The sequence below is a fragment of the Staurois parvus genome, unplaced genomic scaffold (genome assembly GCF_062004578.1).
Source record: "Staurois parvus isolate SC_StPar_1 unplaced genomic scaffold, SC_StPar_1.0 ptg001351l, whole genome shotgun sequence".
Lineage (NCBI taxonomy): Eukaryota > Metazoa > Chordata > Amphibia > Anura > Ranidae > Staurois > Staurois parvus.
The window spans coordinates 367,992-393,387 of NW_028319147.1; the positions used below are offsets into that span (position 1 = coordinate 367,992).

The window sequence follows — 25,396 nt, forward strand, 5'->3', positions numbered from 1 at the left end:
TTCCGAGCTCCGACCTGTGCCGGTAGGCGCGATGACGTCACCCATAGGCCCCGTCTGAGGTAATTTTTTGATTAATTTTGGGTGAAGAGTTTGTTTATTGGTAGTTTTGTGTTTGGGGGGGGGAGTGGGGGAGGGTTAAGGACGACTTGGAAAATCGTCTCTTTTGACAGCCCCTCACCTTTGTAAATAAACCGCCTAAATTTAAAAGAAAAAACTACCTCTGGCGATTACGGGTGACGTCACCGCGCCTTCCGACAGAGGCACGAAACTCGAAATCCCGCCAAAATCCACTCCAGATCATTTTGAGCTCCAGCCTCTGCCACAAGACGCGATGACGTCACCCGTTCCTCATGGAAGTGTCGGAACCCCCCTGGGACCTTTTTTAATTCAATTTTGGGTGATGTTTGTTTACAAATAGCTTTGTGTTTGGAAGTTGCGTGGGGGGAGGGTTAGGACCCCCGTCTGATTTATTTACTGCCATCCGGTGCTCCGTTAGAGGGATTTCAACCTCACTTGCTGTTGCGGTGACAGCTGTTTCGGCGGTTAAAGCATGCAAATTGAAAAATCTTTTTTTCGACAGCCCCTTTTCCCATTTTTAAAAACAACTGCCTACTTAAAAAAAAATAACATCAGATGGGGCCTCTGATGCTTCCGGGTGACGTCACAGCGCCATTCTGACAGGGCCTGGAGCCCAAAATCTCACCCAAAATGTTCCCTAGGCCATTCTGAGCTCCGATCTATCCCAGAAGGCACGATGACGTCACCCATAGGAACCTGAGGCCCCGTCTGAGGTAATGTTTTGATTAATTTTGGGTGAAGAGTTTTTTTATTGGCAGTTTTGTGTTTGGGGGTGGAGTGGGGGAGGGTTAAGGACCTACTTTTGAAAAAAAATGACCTCAGATGGGGCCTCTGACGCTTCAGGGTGACGTCACTGCGCCATTTAAACAGGGTCTGGAGCCCAAAATCCCACCCAAAATGCTCCCCAGGCCATTCCTAGCTCCGACCTATGCCAAAAGGCGCGATGACGTCACCCATAAGAACCTGTGACCCTGTCTGAGGTAATGTTTTGATTAATTTTGGGTGAATAGTTTTTTTATTAGCAGTTTTGTGTTTGGGGATGGAGTGGGGGAGGGTTAAGGACCTACTTTTAAAAAAAAATGACCTCAGATGGGGCCTCTGACGCTTCAGGGTGACGTCACCGCACCATTCAAACAGGGTCTGGAGCCCAAAATCCCACCCAAAATGCTCCCCAGGCCATTCCTAGCTCCGACCTATGCCAGAAGGTGTGATGACGTCACCCATAGGAACCTGAGGCCCTGTCTGAGGTAATGTTTTGATTAATTTTGGGTGAAGAGTTTGTTTATTGGCAATTTTGTGATTGGGGGTGGAGTGGTGGAGGGTTAAGGACCAACTTTTAAAAAAAAATTACCTCAGATGGGGCCTCTGACACTTCAGGGTGACGTCACCGCGCCTTCCAGGAGGACGTCACCCCGCCTGAAGTGATTTTTTTAACTTAATTTTGGGTGCACATTTTGTTTCTGAATGAATTTGTAGTGGGGGGGGGGGGCTGTCAAAAAAGTTGACTTTCCAATCCCTTAAAATGGTCAACTTTAAACGTTATTGTGATCCGCCATCTTGAAATGAAGGTGTACCTGAAGGCAAAAAAAGAGGTATGCGTCAGTGAGCGCACATGTGCGAGTCTATCCTAGGCTTTGCGGAATGTCTCTGTATTTTTTTTTTTTTTGTGCCAATGGGGAGGATTGTTCAATTATTACAGTTTCTCTAGGGCAGAGCTAAATGGCGAAGGAGGCCATAGTAGGGCTCCTCCACACCAGCCTGCTGGTGTTTTGTTCCATGTAACACACGTGTGCTGGTGTGCGGTGTGAAGGGTGGCGCTGTGACGTGTATTCATGGCAGAGGAGTGTATTCATGGCACAGGAGTGTATTCATGGCAGAGGAGTGTATTCATGGCAGAGGAGTGTATTCATGGCAGAGGAGTGTATTCATGGCGCAGGAGAGTATTCATGGCGCAGGAGTGTATTCATGGCAGAGGAGTGTATTCATGGCAGAGGAGAGTAGTCATGGCGCAGGAGAGTATTCATGGCGCAGGAAAGTATTCATGGCGCAGGAGAGTATTCATGGCAGAGGAGAGTAGTCATGGCGCAGGAGAGTATTCATGGCGCAGGAGAGTATTCATGGCAGAGGAGAGTAGTCATGGCGCAGGAGAGTATTCATGGCAGAGGAGAGTAGTCATGGCGCAGGAGAGTATTCATGGCAGAGGAGAGTAGTCATGGCGCAGGAGAGTATTCATGGCGCAGGAGAGTATTCATGGCGCAGGAGAGTATTCATGGCAGAGGAGAGTAGTCATGGCGCAGGAGAGTATTCATGGCGCAGGAAAGTATTCATGGCGCAGGAGAGTATTCATGGCAGAGGAGTGTATTCATGGCAGAGGAGTGTATTCCTGGCGCGGGAGAGTATTCATGGCACAGGAGAGTATTCATGGCACAGGAGTGTATTCATGGCAGAGGAGAGTATTCATGGCAGAGGAGTGTATTCCTGGCGCAGGAGAGTATTCATGGCAGAGGAGAGTATTCATGGCACAGGAGAGTATTCATGGCGCAGGAGTGTATTCATGGCACAGGAGAGTATTCATGGCAGAGGAGTGTATTCATGGCACAGGAGTGTATTCATGGCGCAGGAGAGTATTCATGGCACAGGAGAGTATTCATGGCACAGGAGTGTATTCATGGCGCAGGAGAGTATTCATGGCAGAGGAGAGTAGTCATGGCGCAGGAGAGTATTCATGGCAGAGGAGTGTATTCATGGCGCAGGAGAGTATTCATGGCGCAGGAGTGTATTCATGGCACAGGAGAGTATTCATGGCGCAGGAGAGTATTCATGGCGCAGGAGAGTATTCATGGCGCAGGAGAGTATTCATGGCGCAGGAGTGTATTCATGGCGCAGGAGTGTATTCATGGCAGAGGAGAGTATTCATGGCACAGGAGTGTATTCATGGCACAGGAGAGTATTCATGGCGCAGGAGAGTATTCATGGCACAGGAGTGTATTCATGGCACAGGAGTGTATTCATGGCACAGAAGAGTATTCATGGCACAGAAGAGTATTCATGGCACAGGAGAGTATTCATGGCGCAGGAGAGTATTCATGGCGCAGGAGAGTATTCATGGCGCAGGAGAGTATTCATGGCGCAGGAGAGTATTCATGGCAGAGGAGAGTATTCATGGCAGAGGAGTGTATTCATGGCGCAGGAGAGTATTCATGGCAGAGGAGAGTATTCATGGCGCAGGAGTGTATTCATGGCGCAGGAGTGTATTCATGGCACAGGAGAGTATTCATGGCGCAGGAGTGTATTCATGGCGCAGGAGTGTATTCATGGCAGAGGAGAGTATTCATGGCACAGGAGTGTATTCATGGCACAGGAGAGTATTCATGGCGCAGGAGAGTATTCATGGCACAGGAGTGTATTCATGGCACAGGAGTGTATTCATGGCACAGAAGAGTATTCATGGCACAGAAGAGTATTCATGGCGCAGGAGAGTATTCATGGCGCAGGAGAGTATTCATGGCGCAGGAGAGTATTCATGGCGCAGGAGAGTATTCATGGCGCAGGAGTGTATTCATGGCGCAGGAGTGTATTCATGGCAGAGGAGAGTATTCATGGCACAGGAGTGTATTCATGGCACAGGAGAGTATTCATGGCACAGGAGTGTATTCATGGCAGAGGAGTGTATTCATGGCACAGGAGTGTATTCATGGCACAGGAGTGTATTCATGGCACAGGAGAGTATTCATGGCACAGGAGAGTATTCATGGCGCAGGAGAGTATTCATGGCGCAGGAGAGTATTCATGGCACAGGAGAGTATTCATGGCGCAGGAGTGTATTCATGGCGCAGGAGTGTATTCATGGCACAGGAGTGTATTCATGGCACAGAAGAGTATTCATGGCACAGGAGAGTATTCATGGCAGAGGAGAGTATTCATGGCACAGGAGTGTATTCATGGCGCGGGAGAGTATTCATGGCGCGGGAGAGTATTCATGGCGCGGGAGAGTATTCATGGCAGAGGAGTGTATTCATGGCACAGGAGTGTATTCATGGCACAGGAGTGTATTCATGGCACAGAAGAGTATTCATGGCACAGGAGAGTATTCATGGCAGAGGAGAGTATTCATGGCGCAGGAGTGTATTCATGGCACAGGAGTGTATTCATGGCACAGAAGAGTATTCATGGCACAGGAGAGTATTCATGGCACAGGAGAGTATTCATGGCGCAGGAGAGTATTCATGGCGCAGGAGAGTATTCATGGCACAGGAGTGTATTCATGGCGCAGGAGTGTATTCATGGCGCAGGAGTGTATTCATGGCGCAGGAGTGTATTCATGGCACAGAAGAGTATTCATGGCACAGGAGAGTATTCATGGCAGAGGAGAGTATTCATGGCGCAGGAGTGTATTCATGGCGCAGGAGAGTATTTATGGCGCAGGAGAGTATTCATGGCACAGGAGAGTATTCATGGCAGAGGAGTGTATTCATGGCACAGGAGTGTATTCATGGCACAGGAGTGTATTCATGGCACAGGAGTGTATTCATGGAACAGGAGTGTATTCATGGCACAGGAGTGTATTCATGGCGCAGGAGTGTATTCATGGCACAGGAGAGTATTCATGGCACAGGAGAGTATTCATAACACAGGAGAGTATTCATGGCACAGGAGAGTATTCATGGCACAGGAGAGTATTCATGGCACAGGAGAGTATTCATGGCACAGGAGAGTATTCATAACACAGGAGAGTATTCATGGCACAGGAGAGTATTCATGGCACAGGAGTGTATTCATGGCACAGGAGTGTATTCATGGCACAGTTGAGTATTCATGGCACAGGAGTGTATTCATGGCACAGTTGAGTATTCATGGCACAGGAGTGTATTCATGGTACAGGAGTGTATTCATGGCACAGGAGTGTATTCATGGCACAGGAGTGTATTCATGGCGCAGGAGTGTATTCATGGCGCAGGAGTGTATTCATGGCACAGGAGAGTATTCATGGCACAGGAGTGTATTCATGGCACAGTTGAGTATTCATGGCACAGGAGAGTATTCATGGCACAGGGGTGTATTCATGGCACAGGAGAGTATTCATGGCACAGGAGTGTATTCATGGCAGAGGAGTGTATTCATGGCACAGGAGTGTATTCATGGCAGAGGAGTGTATTCATGGCACAGTTGAGTATTCATAGCAGAGGAGTGTATTCATGGCACAGGAGAGTATTCATGGCACAGTGGACATACAGACCCAGAAACTCAGCACAGGGATGGTGGGAACCCCTCACAATGTGCACAGCGGGCGTACAGACCCGGGTCGGAGTGACTCTTTAGTGTGTGGCCCCATGGATAGTGTGAAGGAAGGACACGCTGACATCAGAGCTGACACTGAATACAAGTTTTATTATAACATTATAAAAGGAACGGTCATTCACACAGTAACAGGAGATGAAGTGGTCGGGTGGAGATGGGGTCCGGGGGGTTATGGGGGTCCGGGGGGTTATGGGGTTCGGGGGGTTCAGGGGGGGGCGCAGTGTTGCAGATCGCAGGAAGGTGGGGTTCAGCTCAGCTCAGTTTCTCCTTGCCCATGGCAAGCATGTCTTCAAACCATTTCTGAACACTGGTGGAGAATGATGATCCGTGTTCCTGGATTTTGGCACCCAGTTCCCTGTAGAGACAAATGTGATTATAAGTCCGGCCTGTGGTCACTAAGGTCTTCTCAGAAGCCCGCCTCACCACTTGCCCTCTTGAACCTGTTCCCTCGCAACTCCTCCAGTCACCCTCCTCCTCCATCCTACGCTTCCTCACCCACATCTTCAATCTCTCCCTCTCTACTGGCACATTCCCCTCCCCCCTAAAGCTCGCCCACATCACCCCCATACTCAAAAAACCCTCCCTGGACCCCACCGACCTGAACAGCCTCAGACCCATCTCCCTGCTGCCATTCACTTCCAAGCTCCTTGAGTTTACAATTGCTTAAGCGCCCACCTCAGTGACAACAACCTCCTCGATCCCCTACAATTCGGCTTCCGCCCCCAACATTCAACTGAAACCGCCCGACTCAAAATCACTGATGACCTGCTAACCACCAAAGCTAATGGACGCTACTCAGTCCTCCTACTCCTCGACCTCTCCGCGGCCTTCCACACAGTCGACCACCCCCTCCTCCTTAACAAATTACACTCCCTTGGCATCAGAGACTCCGCCCTCTCCTGGCTCTCCTCCTATCGTAGCGTTCCTTCAGCGTTACCTATAACGCTTCTACCTCCCCCTCACTCCCCCTCTCTGTTGGGGTCCCTCAAGGCTCTGTCCTCGGGCCCCTTCTTTTCTCCATCTACACCTCCTCCCTTGGCCAACTGATAGACTCCCATGGCTTCAACTATTACCTCTACACCGATGACACGCAAATTTACCTCTCCACCCCCCACCTCACCCCTTCAGTCTCCGCCCGAATCACCCACCTGCTGAATGACATATCAGACTGGATGTCTCTCCATTTCCTCAAACTGAACCTCTCCAAAACCGAGCTCCTAATTTTCCCCCCAGCCCGCGCCCCCCCCATCCTCTCCATCACGACCAACAACGCCACCATCAGTCCCACCCCGCAAGCCAAGGTCCTAGCTGTCATCCTAGACTCTAACCGGTCCTTCCAACTCCATGTCCAATCGCTGACTACCGCATGCAGGTTCCACCTCCGCAACATCTCCAAAATACGTTCGTTCCTAACCCCAGACACTACTAAACTACTCGTTCACTCCCTTATTATCTCACGCCTGGACTACTGCAACTCCCTCCTCACCGGCCTACCCCAACACAGGCTATCCCCGCTCCAGTCTATCCTGAACTCAGCGGCTAGGCTCATCCACCTTACCAACTGCTCCGTATCCACCACCCCCCTCTGTTATTCCCTCCACTGGCCTCCACTCAGTGTCCTCCACCCCCCTCTGTCATTCCCTCCATTGGCTCCACCCCCCTCTGTCATTCCTTCCACTGGCTCCACACCCCTCTGTCATTCCCTCCACTGGCTCCACCCCCGTCTGTCATTCCCTCCACTGACCTCCACTCAGTGTCCTCCACCCCTCTCTGCCAATCCCTCCACTGGCCTCCACTCAGTGTCCTCCACCCCCCTCTGTCATTCCTTCTACTGGCTCCACCCCCCTCTGTCATTCCCTCCACTGGCTCCACCCCCCTCTGTCATTCCCTCCACTGACCTCCACTCAGTGTCCTCCACCCCTCTCTGCCAATCCCTCCACTGGCCTCCACTCAGTGTCCTCCACCCCCCTCTGCCAATCCCTCCACTGGCCTCCACTCAGTGTCCTCCACCCCTCTCTGTCATTCCCTCCTCTGGCCTCCACTCAGTGTCCTCCACCCCCCTCTGCCAATCCCTCCACTGGCCTCCACTCAGTGTCCTCCACCCCTCTCTGCCAATCCCTCCACTGGCCTCCACTCAGTGTCCTCCACCCCTCTCTGCCAATCCCTCCACTGGCCTCCACTCAGTGTCCTCCACCCCCCTCTGCCAATCCCTCCACTGGCCTCCACTCAGTGTCCTCCACCCCCCTCTGCCAATCCCTCCACTGGCCTCCAGTCAGTGTCCTCCACCCCTCTCTGTCATTCCCTCCACTGGCCTCCACTCAGTGTCCTCCACCCCCCTCTGCCAATCCCTCCACTGGCCTCCACTCAGTGTCCTCCTCCCCCCTCTGCCAATCCCTCCACTGGCCTCCACTCAGTGTCCTCCACCCCCCTCTGCCAATCCTTCCACTGGCTCCCGATTGCCCAACGCATCAAATTCAAACTACTAACACTGACATACAAAGCCATTCATAACTCCGCCCAAACTAACTTACCAACCTGATACCCAAATACCACCCAACCCGTAATCTTCGCTCCTCACAAGACCTCCTACTTTCTAGCTTTTCTAGCTCCCTGGTCTCCACCTCCCACGCCCGACTGCAGGACTTCTCCAGAGCTTCCCCCATCCTCTGGAACTCACTTCCCCAATCCATCAGATTGTCCCCTACCCTCCTCACCTTTAGGCGCACCCTGAAAACCCATCTCTTCAGGGAAGCCTACCCCACCCTCACCTAACAGCCGATCCCCTCCACTCCTCCTACTACTCCATCCCCCACAGCCATCTCCTCCTGTATCACCATCCCTCCTTCCTAGACTGTAAGCTCGAAAGGGAAGGGCCCTCTAACCCTCGTGTATTGTATTATTACTGTCTTATCTCATGTTCTGTCCCCACTATAATGTACAGCGCTGAGCGAACCCTTTGGTGCTATATAAATACTGTATAATAATAATAATAATAACACTGACCAGGGGCGGACTGACCATTTGGAAACTCGGGCACTGCCCGAGGGCCCGGGGTCAGTAGGGGGCCCCATGAGATGCCCCTGGTACCTTTTTCATAGGCTTTTTTGAGTTTGGGCAAGGACACAGGGGCCCCATGATCCACTATTGCCCGGGGGCCTCATGAGTTGTCAGTCCGCCCCTGAACACTGACATTCTATGGAGACGCTGCTATGTCCCTCCATTCCTCTCACTGGTGGGGGGACATGTCACAGCAGTGACACCCTGAGAGTGGACACAGCTCCCTCCTGCTCCATCTAAAACAGAAATATCATCGTCCAGACATTAGACAAGGGCGGGGGTGGGGGTGGGGGGGACAACGTACTGGGCCGGGATCCCTGCGGTGATGATCTTCTCCTGGAAGGTCTTGGCAAAGTTCTGGAAAAGGTCACTCATTTGCTGAAACGGATCCTCTGCATCCCTCTTCACAACACCGGCTGGAAGAAGGAGTACACATTTAATGAGGGGGAGAAATAGAGGGAGCAGAGGGAGATAGAGGAGGGGGGGGGAGCAGAGGGAGATGGGGGGGAGAAAGAGGGGGAGCAGAGGGAGATGGGGGGGAGAAAGAGAGGGAGCAGAGGGAGATGGGGGGGAGAGAGGGAGATAGAGGAGGGGGGAAAGAGGGAGATAGAGGGGGGAGGGAGATAGAGGAGAAGGGGGGGAGAGAGGGAGCAGAGGGATATGGGGGGGGGGAGAAAGAGAGGGAGCAGAGGGAGAGAGGAGGAGGGGATAGAGGAAAAGAGCAGAGGGGTAGAGGGAGAGAGGAGAGGAGGGGGTAGAGGGAGAGAGGAGAGGAGGGGGGTAGAGGGAGAGAGGAGGGGGGTAGAAGGAGAGAGTAGAAGAGGGGGGTAGAGGATAGGAGGGGACAGAGGGAGAGAGGAGAGGAGGGGGGTAGAGCGAGAGAGGAGAGGGAAAGAGAGGAGAGAAGGGGGTAGAGCGAGAGAGGAGAGGAGGGTGGAGGTAGAGGAAGGGGGGTAGAGGGAGGAGGGTGGATGGAGAGAGGAAGGGGGTATAGGGAGTGTAGATAAAGGTAGGGTGATAGAGGTGCTCAGATGGAGAGGAGGGGGGGTAGAGGGAGAGGAGGGGGGTGGATGGAGAAAGGAGGGGGGGAGTAGAGGGAGTGTAGATGGGGGTAGAGGGAGAGAGGAGGGGGGTAGAGGGATGGGGAGGTAGCAGAATAGAGACAAGGGAGGGGGTGGAGGGAGGAGAGAGGGGTACAGGAAGGCGGGGAAGTAGAGGAAGTATAGGAAAGCAGGGAAGGCGTGGAAGTAGAGGAAGGCGTGGAAGTAGGGGAAGGCGTGGAAGTAGGGGAAGTAGAGGAAGGCGGGGAAGTAGGGGAAGGCGTGGAAGTAGGGGAAGTAGAGGAAGGCGTGGAAGCATAGGAAGGTGGGGAAGTATAGGAAGGCGGGGAAGTAGAGGAAGGCAGGGAAGTAGGGGAAGGCGTGGAAGTAGAGGAAGGCGTGGAAGTAGGGGAAGGCGTGGAAGTAGAGGAAGGCGTGGAAGTAGAGGAAGGCGTGGAAGTAGAGGAAGGCGGGGAAGTAGAGGAAGGCAGGGAAGTAAGGGAAGGCGGGGAAGTAGAGGAAGACGGGGAAGTAGGGGAAGTAGAGGAAGGCGGGGAAGTAGGGGAAGGCATGGAAGTAGGGGAAGGCGTGGAAGTAGAGGTAGGTGTGGAAGTAGGGGAAGTAGAGGAAGGCGGGGAAGTAGGGGAAGTAGAGGAAGGCGTGGAAGTAGGGAAGGCGGGGAAGTAGGGGAAGGCGGGAAAGTAGAGGAAGGCGGGGAAGTAAGGGAAGGCGTGGAAGTAGGGGAAGGCGTGGAAGTAGGGGAAGTAGGGGAAGGCGGGGAAGTAGGGGAAGTAGGGGAAGGCGTGGAAGTAGGGGAAGGCGTGGAAGTAGGGGAAGGCGTGGAAGTAGAGGAAGGCGGGGAAGTAGGGGAAGGTGTGGAAGTAGAGCAAGGCGGGGAAGTAGAGCAAGGCGGGGAAGTATGGGAAGGCGGGGACGTAGGGGAAGGCGGGGAAGTAGAGCAAGGCGGGGAAGTATGGAAAGCGATGAAGTAGAGGAAGGCGGGGAAGTAGTGATCACCATGGCATGCCATTCATTCCCACCATTCGCTCCCTACGCCTGCACATGAACTCCAGGTACCAATCACAGCGATATCCGGCCTATATGGTCCTTAAATGTAAATAAAGTGTAGAGATGTGTCAGGCGGCCAATCAGCAGCGGAGCATTCAACGTCTCTTCAATGTCGGTCCTGTCACGGTCACACACAGCAGTCCCTCAATGAGGCCAACCAATCTTCATGTGTGCCCCCCCCTCCTCAGGTATTACAGATCCCACTGGAGCCACGCACACGTATGGAGGAAATGTCATCATACAATCACGGGACAGCGAAGGCCATAGAATAGAACTTGTTCACCATCATAAGAAAAGTTCGATGTTCACACTCAGAGAAAACATCACTCCAGGATTCGTCCAAAACCAAACCGCCAATGACGGCTCCCTCACTGCTATCCTGACAGGGCCTCTTATTCTGTTAACCCCCCCCCATTACCCTTAGCCCCCCCCCCAACCTGCTCCTGGTGTCACCTTACCTTCCAAGCCGCTGATGGCGATGACGAGGACGACAAGGGCCAAGACTTTCATGATGGAGGCTGTCAGCGCTGAGGTTCTGGAATCAGACAACAATATGATGAGTCCTCCAACGTACTACAAGTCTCCGTCCTTCACTGAATCCCAACCCCACCCAAAACGGTCTCTCCACGACCCCTCCCCCCCTCTTCCCAGGTCTGTGTTGTCACTAGCAAGACAAATCAAGTCAGATTCTGCTGGAACTTCAGGCACCGAGGTCTTTGTGCTCGAGAGTTACAAGCAGGTCTCACCCCTCACGTTGGAATTTTTTTTTTATGTTAAAGAATATGCAGCAGAAGGAGTAAGTCTCCTCAGCACCCCCAGCGGTCTCACCGTTGGGATCTTTTGGTCCCAGCTATAAATGAAACACCACTTTAGGGCGGGGGGACCCTTTAAATCTGTTACTGTGTGTAATAACATGGTTACATAGTCTGGCTGAAAAAAGACAAAAGTCCATCCGGTTCAACCATAGAAAAAAAAAATTATAATCCTACACCCACAGTTGATCCAGAGGAAGGCAAAAAAAAAAAACAGCAAAGCACGATAATAAGAAGAAATTGAAACTGTGTGCTATGGGTTAGCTTGGCTACCACCTGACAAAAAAAAGAATTTTATATGTACACATATTTGTATATATACACTGTATACAAAGACAGCACATTTAGAGTAATTAGTTACATTTATGCTATTTTTTATAAAAAATAAAATTCCAATGTGTGTGTGTATATATATATATATATATATATATATATATAATTAATTCTGAATAAATAAATAACATATATATATATATATATATATATATATATATATATATATATATATATATATATATATATACACACACATTGGAATTTTATTTTTTATAAAAAATAGCATAAATTTAACTAATTACTCTAAATGTGCTGTCTTTGTATACAGTGTATATATACAAATATGTGTACATATAAAATTCTTTTTTTTGTCATATATATATATATAAAATCATTTTTTTTAATATATACTTTCTATGAAAGAAAGAAAATTTAAAGGAATAATTAATTTAGATTGTTTCATTTTGACCTTAGCTTTTATAAAAAAAAATTATAATAAAATATAAATATATATATATAAATATTTCTTTAATAAAAATAACATTAACAATTAAACTGATTGATCTAAATGTACTCTGTCTTTGTATACAGTGCATATATACAAATATGTGTACATATAAAATTATTTTTTTTGTCATATATATATATATATATATATATATATAATCGTCTTTTTTAATATATATTTTCTATGAAAGAAAGACAATTTAAATAATTAATTAATTTAGATTGTTTCATTTTTACCTTAGCTTGTATAAAAAAATATATATATATATAAATATATATATATATATATATATATATATATATATTTCTTTAATAAAAATAACATTAAAAATTAAACTGATTGATCTAAATGTGCTCTGTCTTTGTATACAGTGCATATATACAAATATGTGTACATAGAAAATAATTTTTTTGTCATATATATATATATATATATATATATATATATATATAATCGTCTTTTTTATATATATTTTCTATGAAATAAATAATCATCTTTTTTAATATATACTTTCTATGAAAGAAAGAAAATTTAAAGAAATAATAAATTTAGATTGTTTCATTTTTACCTTAGCTTGTATAAAAAAATATATATATATATAAATATATATATATATATATATATATTTCTTTAATAAAAATAACATTAAAAATTAAACTGATTGATCTAAATGTGCTCTGTCTTTGTATACAGTGCATATATACAAATATGTGTACATATAAAATTCTTTTTTTTGTCATATATATATAAATAATCATCTTTTTTAATATATACTTTCTATGAAAGAAAGAAAATTTAAAGAAATAGTTAATTTAGATTGTTTCATTTTTACGTTAGCTTTTATAAAAAAAAAATTATAATAAAAAAAAAATATATATATATATAAATTTCTTTAATAAAAATAACATTAACAATGAAACTGATTGATCTAAATGTACTCTGTCTTTGTATACAGTGCATATATACAAATATGTGTACATAGAAAATTCTTTTTTTTGTCATATATATATATATATATATAAATAATCATCTTTTTAATATATATTTGCTATGAAAGAAAGAAAATTTAAATAATTAATTAATTTAGATTGTTTCATTTTTACCTTAGCTTGTATAAAAAAAATAATAAAATATAAATATAAATATATATATAACATATATAAACATACAGGGGTACAGGGGACAGTCCTGGGGGGGGGGGGGGTTCTGAGAAAAGCCAGCAGACACCAAAAAAAAAGCACAAATAAAATCTAAACTGAACAAAACACAATTGCTGTGGGAAGGGTTTCTTCTCTTGCAGATAGGAGGAAATGAATGCAGGAAAAGTTTAATTTTTACCTTAGCTTGTATAAATAAAATATAAATATAAATATATATATATATATATATATATGTATATATCTTTAAAACTTTCTGTACAGAGCATTAAAATGTATCTACATCCAAACCTCGTGACGGGGATGTAACTACACACAATTACCCGAAACTACTACATTACTTCGTCCACCGCTGGTGGAATTATTTAAATCCATATGGAGCTAATGTATTCTATATAGACCCTTCACATTCCTGATACCCGCAGAGCTTACAATCTAATGTTCCCACAACAGTCCTATGCACAAATTGTGGGTAGAAGCCAAGCAACCTATCGGTCAGTATTTGGGTTGTGAGAACAGAATTAATTGCTTGTAATAAAATGACAGTTCTCAAGACCCAATAGAAACAGGAGAGCAGTATAAAAATGTGAATAATAATTAGAATACACTAAAACAAATATATAAAATACACCAAATAAATATATTAAATAATATATACAGTAAATATACAAAATAAAATAATAAACAATAATATATTATATTATATATGTGTGTGTGTATATATATATATACACATACATATATTTATACACACACACATATATATATATATATATATAAAAAGCAAAAAAATAAAATTATATATATATAGACACGAAGACAAGGGTTCCTCAATGAGTTTCTGCACTTAAATAGAAAAAAATATATATTTTTTTAAAATATAACAGAAAATCAGAAGTGATTTGCGTCTTACCTCTGCCGATCTGGAGGTAGTTCTCAACTCTGGAGCTGAGGGAGGGTCCCGCTTCGGTCCAATATATACAGAGATGACCCCACCCTCCCATTTTTCCATTGGTCGGGGGCTCCTGACAGTCTATTACCTGACTGATGTTTTCAGGACTTTGCTCCTCCAATACAGGGCCTCTTTATCTCGCTGAGGTTTTGCTGATTTGGTGTTGTGTCACCTTGATATTACACGGCGTGTACATACAGGGGTACAGGGGACAGTCCAGGGGGGGGGGGGGGGTTCTGAGAAAAGCCAGCAGAGACCAAAAAAGAAAAAAGCACAAATAAAATCTAAACTGAACAAAACACAATTACTGTGGGAAGGGTTTCTTCTCTTCCAGATAGGAGGAAATGGGTGCAGGAAAACTTTCTGAGCCTTGAAAACTCTATACCATCACAGGGGGGGAGGGGGGGGGGGGCGTATTTAATAGTTTTGAAGTGGACCAGTTTTGGGTCGGGTGTGTTGAGCTGCATAAAATACTCCAAGACCGTGGAATGAAAGTGCTCACAAATGTCCCCATTGCACATACATACTTGGGCCAGTTAAGAATGAGCCAATTAACCTACCAGCATGTCTTTAGAGGGTGGGAGGAAACTAGAGTACCCGGAGGAAACTGACGCAAGCTCTGGGACAGCATGCAAACTCCAAGCAAATATCGTCTTGTCAAAGGTTTGAAACAAGGATCCAAGTGCTGCAAGGTACAAGTACTACCCATTAAGCCACTGTGCTGCCACTAAAGGCAGCTTGTTTTAGACTTTTGACAAATAATACAACAACCAGCAAATATAATGAAATGTCTGGATAGAGGGATGGATGGATGGATGGATGGAGAGAGAGAGATGCCCCTCTCCCCTATAGCTAATCAATATGAAGTTGCCCCTCTCTCCCCATGGCCATTAGTATGGAGTTGCCCCTCCGCATATGGCCAATCAATATGGAGTTGCCCCTATCCCCCATGGCCATTAGTATGGAGTTGCCCCTCTCCCCAATGGCCAATCAATATGGAGTTGCCCCTCTCCCCCCATGACCATTACTAAGGAGTCACCCCTCTCCCCTATGGTCAATCAATATGGAGTTGCCCCTCCGCGCATGGCTAATCAGTATGGAGTTTCCCCCCCTCCCCCAATGGCCAATCAATATGGGGTTGCCCCTCTCTCCCATGGACATTAGTATGGAGTAGACCCTCCGCGCATGGCTAATCAATATGGAGTTGCCCCCCTCATCCCATGGCCAATCAATATGGAGTTGCCTCTCTCTCCCGATGGCCATTAGTATGGAGTTGCCCCTCCACGCATGGCTAAAGAGTATGCATTTGCCCCCCCCACCCCCTATGGCCAATCAATATGGAGTTGCCCTCTCTCCCCATGGCCAATCAATATGGAGTTGCCCCTCTCTCCCCATGGCCAATCAATATGGAGTTTCCCCCCTCACCCCATGGCTAATCAATATGGAGTTGCCCCTCTCTCCCCCCATGGCCATTAGTATGGAGTTGCCCCTCCACGCATGGCTAATCAGTATGGAGTTGCCCCCCCCTCCCCCTATGGCCAATCAATATGGAGTTGCCTCTCTCCCCTCATGGCCATTAGTAAGGAGTCACCCCTCTCCCCTGTGGCCAATCAATATGGAGTTGACCCTCTCTCCCCATTGCCAATCAATATGGAGTTGCCCCTCTCTCCCCATGGCCAATCAATATGGAGTTTCCCCTCTCTCCCCCCCATGGCCATTAGTATGGAGTTGCCCCTCCGCACATGGCTAATTAGTATGGAGTTGCCCCCCCCTCCCCCTATGGCCAATCAATATGGAGTTGCCTCTCTCCCCCCATGGCCATTAGTAAGGAGTCACCCCTCTCACCTGTGGCCAATCAATATGGAGTTGCCCCTCTCTCCCCATTACCAATCAATATGGAGTTGCCCCTCTCTCCCCATGGCCAATCAATATGGAGTTTCCCCTCTCTCCCCCCCATGGGTAATTAGTATGGAGTTGCCCCCCCCTCCCCCTATGGCCAATCAATATGGAGTTGCCTCTCTCCCCCTAAGGCCATTAGTAAGGAGTCACCCCTCTCCCCTATGGCCAATCAATATGGAGTTGCGCCCCTCCCCCCATGGCCAATTCAATATGTAATTGTCAGGATTTGATGCGTGGGGGTTAAGCGCGTGCATAAAGCCTTAGTGCAAATAAAAAAAAGTATCACGTTCAGAACTCATCTGTGCCGAAACACCCACCACAAACTCCGAAACTGGCCCGGACCTGCCAGATGCTTCTAGGGGGTCGCAGGAGGACAACATCAATCAGGCGCTATCACCTGGGACATCGCAAACAGGCCCACTGGTCACCCGCCCCCCCCCCCTCACTCTCCGGGACATTTTGTGAAAGATAATACTCCTTATCCAAAGGAAAAGTAAGGAAGTGTCAAATCCGCACGCTGATTGCGCAACGATTGTTATTGACGAGGGCCTGACCCAAAGAAGCTCTGTGTGGCCCCCACCTCTTCACCTTTCCTTGATCCGTTGCCAAACAAACCCAAGTCAATCATTCATGACAGATATTTTTGGAGAGGGGGGAATATTCCGACGTGACACGTTTTCACCTTTTTAGTATAAAAAAATGAAAAGTGGAACTAGAGCTTGCTAAGCGTCTCCAGCTCCCAGGGCCTGAAACATGTCACAATGACAGCCTTGTACCCCGAAGTGACACTCACTAGGCTGGCACTCCCACCCTCAGCCTGGCGTTAACATAGACATACATTGTACCTGAGTAAAGCCATGAATACACGGTAAGAAAACCGACCGATCGGTCATCCGACGACCGATCGGCGTTCGTTCATTGGTCAAAATTGTGGACCTCATTAACCACTCGAAAAAAAAATCGTTCGTGGAGCGATACGTAGTGTTGACTTCTTCCATGCAAGTGGAAGTGATGTAGTGTGTGTGCGACCTTGTAGCCACGCCTTGCCGGCCAGAACGAGCGATTGGACATAAATCCTTGGACATCATTGGAGTAAATTGGATTTTTGGATCCTTGGACATAAACATCCGGGTCATCTTCTGTCTCCGCTCATGCGTGATGGCACTTGATAGATTTTTTTCGGACCACACCGGGTGCCACTTTTGTCAGCTAAGAACAGGAAACGGAGGGTACAATTCGCACAGGCTCATCAAAATTGGACAATAGAAGATTGGAAAACGTTGCCTGGTCTGATGAGTCTGGATTTCAACTGCGACATTCAGATGGTGGGGTCAGAATTTGGCGTAAACAACATGAAAGCATGGATCCATCCTGCCTTGTATCAATGGTTCAGGCTGGTGGTGGTGGTGGTGTCATGGTGTGGTGGATCCATCCTGCCTTCTATCAATGGTTCAGGCTGGCGGTGGTGGTGCCATGGTGTGGTGGATCCATCCTGCCTTGTATCAACGGTTCAGGCTGGTGGTGGTGGTGTCATGGTGTGGTGGATCCATCATGCCTTCTATCAATGGTTCAGGCTGGCGGTGGTGGTGTCATGGTGTGGTGGATCCATCCTGCCTTGTATCAACGGTTCAGGCTGGCGGTGGTGGTGTCATGGTGTGGTGGATCCATCCTGCCTTCTATCAATGGTTCAGGCTGGCATTGGTGGTGTCATGGTATGGTGGATCCATCCTGCCTTCTATCAATGGTTCAGGCTGATAGTGGTGGTGGTGTCATAGTGTGGTGGATCCATCCTGCCTTGTATCAATGGTTCAGGCTGGCGATGGTGATGTCATGGGGTGGTGGATTCATCCTGCCTTCTGTCAATGGTTCAGGCTGGCGGTGGTGGTGTCATGGTGTGGTGGATCCATCCTGCCTTCTATCAATGGTTCAGGCTGGTGGTTGTGGTGGTGGTGCCATGGTGTGGTGGATCCATCCTGCCTTCTATCAATGGTTCAGCCTGATGGTGGTGGTGGGGTCATGGTGTGGTGGATCTATCTTGCCTTCTATCAATGGTTCAGGCTGGTGGTGGTGGTGTCATGGTGTGGTGGATCCATCCTGCCTTCTATCAATGGTTCAGGCTGGTGGTGGAGGTGTCATGGTGTGGGGGAGGTTTTCTTGGCACATTTTGTGCTCCTTAGTAGCAATTGAGCATCGTTTATATGCCACGGCCTACTTGAGTATTGTTGCTGACCATTTCCATCCCTCTATGACTCCAGTGTCCCCATCTTCTGATGGCTCCTTCCAGCAGGATAATGCTCCATGTCACAAAGCTCAAATCATCTCCAACTGGTTTCTTGAACTTGACAATGAGGTCACTGCACTCCAATGGCCTCCACAGTCACCAGATCTCCATCGAACAGAGCACCTTTGGGATGTGGTGGAACAGGAGATTCGCATCATGGATGTGCAGCCCACAAATCTGCAGCAACCGTGTGATGCCATCATGTCAATATGGAGCAAAATCTCTGAGGAATGTTTCCAACACCTTGTTGAATCTATGCCACCAAGAATGAAGGCAAAAGGGGGTCCAACCCGGGACCAGCAAGGTGGACCTGATAAAGTGGCCGTTGAGTGTAGTTTAAGTGAACCTGTCATTAAAATGGGTGACATGGGTACACTTGTAGTGTTGGGGCACACTGCAGTGCACCTGGGGTCACTAGATGACACAGGGTGCATAGGGGAACACTTAAAGACACCAGATCACATGGGGTGTATAGGCAGTCACAAGATGACACAATGCACAGAGATACACTTGGAGTCATGGAGCACACAGGAGTGCACTTGGAGTCATGGAGCACACAGGAGTGCACTTGGAGTCATGGAGCACACAGGAGTGCATTTGGAGTCATGGAGCACACAGGAGTGCACTTGGAGTCATGGAGCACACAGGAGTGCACTTGGAGTCATGGAGCACACAGGAGTGCACTTGGAGTCATGGAGCACACAGGAGTGCATTTGGAGTCATGGAGAAAACAGGAGTGCATTTGGAGTCATGGAGCACACAGGAGTGCACTTGGAGTCATGGAGCACACAGGAGTGTACTTGGAGTCATGGAGCACACAGGAGTGCACTTGGAGTCATGGAGCACACAGGAGTGCATTTGGAGTCATGGAGAAAACAGGAGTGCATTTGGAGTCATGGAGCACACAGGAGTGCACTTGGAGTCATGGAGCACACAGGAGTGCACTTGGAGTCACTAGATGAAATAATAAAAAACACGGGTACACTTGGAGTCACGGAACGACATGGGGCACACTCGTGGTCTTGGGACACACAGGGGAGCATATTCTGAGTCACTAGATGACAAGGGGCACACAAAGGCATACTTGTAGTCACAGTGGTGAACTTTGTGTCATGGGGCACGTAGGGTTGCTTTTGGAACACTAGATGACATGGGCAACACCGGGGTACACTTGGAGTCACTGAATGACACAAGGTGCACTTGGAATCACAGAGCACACAGGGGTGCACTCGGAGACATGAAATGACATGGAGCACATTGGGGTGCACTTTGAGTCATGGAGCACAAAGGTCAAAAATGTTATTCAGAGGTCACATCATATTTACAGAGGCAATGTTTCACAGTCACGCAGGGCCCCTTCATCAGGCAGGCGGGTCACTTGCTTGATGAAGGGACCCTGCGCTGCTCCGAAACGTTTCCTCTGTATATATGATGTGACCTCTGAATAAAGCTTTCGACACTCCTGGAGAATCTCTGGTGTGCTGATGACATACTGTTCACTGCAGTTGATGACGATTTTCAGCTGGTGGTCGCTGCAGCACTCACTGCCATTTCCAGGAACCAGGAATGTGTGTGTTGGGAATATTGTGATTGAATGGAGCACACAGGGGTGCACTTGGAGTCACTAGTTGACATGGGAAACAGACGCATACACTTGGAGTTACAGAATGACACAGGGATCACAGGGGCACAGTTGAAGTCACAGGGAACACAGGGGCACCGTTGGCGGCACAGGAATCACAGGGGCACAGTTGGAGGCACAGGGAACACAGGGGCACAGTTGGAGGCACAGGGAACACAGGGGCACAGTTGGAGGCACAGGGATCACAGAGGCACAGTTGGAGCTACAGGGAACACAGGGGCACAGTTGGAGCTACAGGGAAGACAGTGGCACGGTTGGCACGGTTGGAGGAACAGGGATCACAGGGGCACAGTTGGAGCTACAGGGAAGACAGTGGCACGGTTGGCACGGTTGGAGGAACAGGGATCACAGGGGCACAGTTGGAGCTACAGGGAAGACAGGGGCACGGTTGGCACGGTTGGAGGAACAGGGATCACAGGGGCACAGTTGGAGGCACAGGGATCACAGGGGCACAGTTGGAGGCACAGGGAACACAGGGGCACAGTTGGAGGCACAGGAAACACAGGGCAGGCCTGGAGGCACAGGGAACACAGAGGCACAGTTGGAGGCAAAGGGAACACGGGGCAGGCCTGGAGGCACAGGGAACACGGGGCAGGCCTGGAGGCACAGGGAACACTGGGGCACAGTTGTAATGACAGGAAACACAGGGGCACAGTTGGAGGCACAGGGAACACAGGGGCACAGTTGGAGGCACATGGAACACAGGGGCACAGTTGTAATGGCGGGAAACACGGGGGCACAGTTGGAGTCACAAGGAACACAGGGGGGCACAGTTGGCGTCACAAGGAACACAGGGTGGCACACGTGGAGGCACAGTGAACATAGTAGGGGCACAGTTGAAGGTACAGTGAACATAGGGGCACAGTTAGAGGCACAGAGAACACGGGGCACAGTTGGAGGCACAGGGAACACGGGGCACAGTTGGAGTCAAGGGGAACACTGGGGCACAGTTGGAGTCACAGGGCACACTGGGGCACAGCTGGAGTCACAGGGCACACTGGGGCACAGATGGAGTCACAGGGCACACTGGGGCACAGATGGAGTCACAGGGAACACAGGGGCACAGTTGGAGTCACGGGGAACACAGGGACACAGTAGGAGTCACGGGGCACACTGGGACACAGATGGAGTCACGGGGCACACTGGGGCACAGTTGGAGTCACAGGGCACACTGGGGCACAGATGGAGTCACGGGCACACTGGGGCACAGATGGAGTCACGGGGCACACTGGGGCACAGATGGAGTCACAGGGCACACTGGGGCACAGATGGAGTCACAGGGCACACTGGGGCACAGTTGGAGTCACGGGGCACACTGGGGCACAGTTGGAGTCACGGGGCACACTGGGGCACAGATGGAGTCACAGGGCACACTGGGGCACAGTTGGAGTCACGGGGCACACTGGGGCACAGATGGAGTCACAGGGCACACTGGGGCACAGATGGAGTCACAGGGCACACTGGGGCACAGATGGAGTCACAGGGCACACTGGGGCACAGTTGGAGTCACGGGGCACACTGGGGCACAGTTGGAGTCACGGGGCACACTGGGGCACAGATGGAGTCACAGGGCACACTGGGGCACAGTTGGAGTCACGGGGCACACTGGGGCACAGATGGAGTCACAGGGCACACTGGGGCATAGATGGAGTCACAGGGCACACTGGGGCACAGATGGAGTCACAGGGCACACTGGGGCATAGATGGAGTCACAGGGAACACAGGGGCACACCTGGAGGCACAGTGAACATAGTAAGGGTACAGTTGGGGTCGCAGGGAACACAGAGAATTTTATTCTTCAGCCACCACCAAGCACTGAAATCTCAGTTTTTGGTGGAGTGGCCATTAATGACTGGCGTTGACATTGTTGGCACCAAGACTGAAGAAATGATTTTATAAGTTGTCCTGGAAGCAGCAATCTCATGGTCCTGGGGTCGGGTTGAAGGTTGAGGAGAAGCAAACAGTTGCACAAGCTGCAATCACCGATAAGCCTGTTCCATGTCGGCTCTGACCTTTAACCTCTTGCAGCACATTCAGGGTGAAAAGGTGTTTACTGAGATTGTGACAACCAGTCATTGTGGTCACCTGACAGAGGATGAGGAGAGGAGGAGGCCATGACAGCAACTCTCCAATGTCGTCCTACAACCCAATCCCTGGAGAGCGGTGATGTCACTCTGTATAATATATCTTATATCTGGAGGGCGGTGATGTCACTCTGTATAATATATCTTATATCTGGAGGGCGGTGATGTCACTCCTGTATAATATATCTTATATCCGGAGGGCGGTGATGTCACTCCTGTATAATATATCTTATATCCGGAGGGCGGTGATGTCACTCTGTATAATATATCTTATATCTGGAGGGCGGTGATGTCACTCTGTATAATATATCTTATATCTGGAGGGCGGTGATGTCACTCTGTATAATATATCTTATATCCGGAGGGCGGTGATGTCACTCTGTTTAATATATCTTATATCCGGAGGGCGGTGATGTCACTCTGTATAATATATCTTATATCCGGAGGGCGGTGATGTCACTCTGTATAATATATCTTATATCCGGAGGGCGGTGATGTCACTCTGTATAATATATCCTATATCTGGAGGGCGGTGATGTCACTCTGTATAATATATCTTATATCCGGAGGGCGGTGATGTCACTCTGTATAATATATCTTATATCTGGAGGGCGGTGATGTCACTCTGTATAATATATCTTATATCTGGAGGGCGGTGATGTCACTCTGTATAATATATCTTATATCTGGAGGGCGGTGATGTCACTCTGTATAATATATCTTATATCTGGAGGGCGGTGATGTCACTCCTGTATAATATATCTTATATCTGGAGGGCGGTGATGTCACTCTGTATAATATATCTTATATCTGGAGGGCGGTGATGTCACTCCTGTATAATATATCTTATATCTGGAGGGCGGTGATGTCACTCTGTATAATATATCTTATATCTGGAGGGCGGTGATGTCACTCTGTATAATATATCTTATATCTGGAGGGCGGTGATGTCACTCCTATAGAATCCATATCATACAAATCAGCAATCTTCTACAATAATGATCTGTAGATGTGTAATGCACGGTATATCCCACAGGGTGGCGCTCCTCCCCTCTGTGTTGGCTGGTTCCCGGTTCTATAGGTTTCCCATTCCTCTGATTCCAGTGTAGCGGATAATGAGCTCCGTGTTCATCTAGAACTCGTATTATTAGCGGACTCTGGCAGTCAGCGGCGCACAGCGGATAGTCCCCATGGACGGGAAGTGTAGAAATCTGTACCATGGGCTCCCATAGGACACACATCGCCATCACATTGCTGGTCCATTCTGTAGTGGAGGAAGGGAAACAGTTCAAATGTCTCCACATGTACCTGGCAGTTAGCCAAGGGGAAAAATTGGTAAAGTGTTTGTTGTGTGGCTCTACAGCCCAGCAAGCGCACAGTGTAGTCATTCTCAGCTGCAAATTATGGCTCGGTACACAGGCACGGTCTCCAGTGCGGGCGCCTCCGGCCCATGGCTAAGGTCAGTGGCGTGACCACAGGCTAAGGATTCGGGTCTCTAGAGGCTGCTTCAACCTGAGGGGTAAGGGGAGGACTCAGATGGGGACCTTGATGTAGGTGGGATTGTGATGGGGACCTTGATATAAGGGGCACTCTGATGGGGACCTTGATATAAGGGGCACTCTGATGGGGACCTACATGTAAGAGGGAACTCTGATGGAGATCCTGATATAAGGGGAGGACTCTGATGGGGACCTTGATGTAGGCAGGATTGTGATGGGGACCTTGATATAAGAGGCACTCTGATCGGGACCTTGATGTAGGTGAGATTCTGATGGGGACCTTGATATAAGGGGCACTCTGATGGGGACCTTGATGTAGGCAGGATTGTGATGGGGACCTTGATATAAGGGGCACTCCGATGGGGCCCTTGATGTAGGTGGGATTCTGATGGGGACCTTGATGTAGGCGGGATTCTGATGGGGACCGTGATATAAGGGGCACTCCGATGGGGACCTTGATATAAGAGGGGACTTTGATGGAGAGCCTGATATAAGGGGGACTCTGATGGGGACCTTTATGTAAGAGAAGACTCTACAGTAATGGAAACCCTGATATAAGGGGGACTCCACATCTGGCACTCCACAAGGTTGTATCTGGCCCATGGCTGAGGTCAGTGGCGTGACCACAGGTTGAGGATCCGGGTCTCTAGAGGCTGAGGGGTAAGGGGAGGACTCTGATGGGGACCTTGATGTTAGTGGGATTATGATTGGGGAGTGGGGACCTTGATAAAAGGGGCACTCTGATGGGGACCTTGATGTAGGCGGGATTCTGATGGGGACCTTGATATAAGGGGAACTCCGATGGGGACCTTGATGTAGGTGGGATTCTGATGGGGACCTTGATATAAGGGGGACTCTGATGGGGACCTTGATGTAAGAGGGGACTTTGATGGATAGCCTGATATAAGGGGGACTCTGATGGGGACCTTGATATAAGAGGGGACTCTAATGGAGACCCTGATATAAGGGGGACTCCACATCTGGCACTCCACAAGGTTGTATCTGGCCCACGGCTAAGGTCAGTGGCGTGACCACAGGCTGAGGATTCGGGTCTCTAGAGGCTGCTTCAACCTGAGGTGTAAGGGGAGGACTCTAATGGGGACCTTGATATAAGGGGCACACTGATGGGGACCTTGATGTAGGCGGGATTCTGATAAGAACCTTGATGTAGGCGGGATTCTGATGGGGACCTTGATATAAGGAGCACACTGATGGGGACCTTGATGTAGGCGGGATTCTGATGGGGACGTTGATGTAGGCGGGATTCTGATGGGGACCTTGATATAAGGGGCACACTGATGGGGACCTTGATGTAGGCGGGATTCTGATGGGGACCTTGATGTAGGCGGGATTCTGATGGGGACCTTGATGTAGGCGGGATTCTGATGGGGACCTTGATGTAGGCGGGATTCTGATGGGGACCTTGATGTAGGCGGGATTCTGATGGGGACCTTGATGTAGACGGGATTCTGATGGGGACCTTGATGTAGGCGGGATTCTGATGGGGACCTTGATGTAGGCGGGATTCTCATGGGGACCTTGATGTAGGCGGGATTATGATTGGAGACCTTGATATAAGGGGCACTCCGTTGGGGACCTTGATGTAAGAGGGGACTCTGATGGAGATCCTGATATAAGGGGGACTCTGATGGGGACCTTGATATAAGGGGCACTCCGATGGGGACCTTGATGTAAGAGGGGACTCTGATGGAGATCCTGATATAAGGGGGACTCTGATGGGGACC

General features: G+C 48.8%; 1 long non-coding RNA gene across 1 annotated transcript; it reads right to left on the reverse strand.

Moving 5' to 3' along the window:
- Nucleotides 1–5,446: 5,446 nt before the first annotated feature.
- Nucleotides 5,447–14,272, reverse strand: LOC149436704 (uncharacterized). The gene is made up of 4 exons (XR_016308286.1): nt 14,208–14,272; nt 11,000–11,076; nt 8,738–8,849; nt 5,447–5,731 (listed from the first exon to the last, which is right to left on the reverse strand). It is a non-coding gene; the product is annotated as an uncharacterized LOC149436704 (long non-coding RNA).
- Between the last annotated feature and the right edge of the window lie 11,124 nt (nt 14,273–25,396).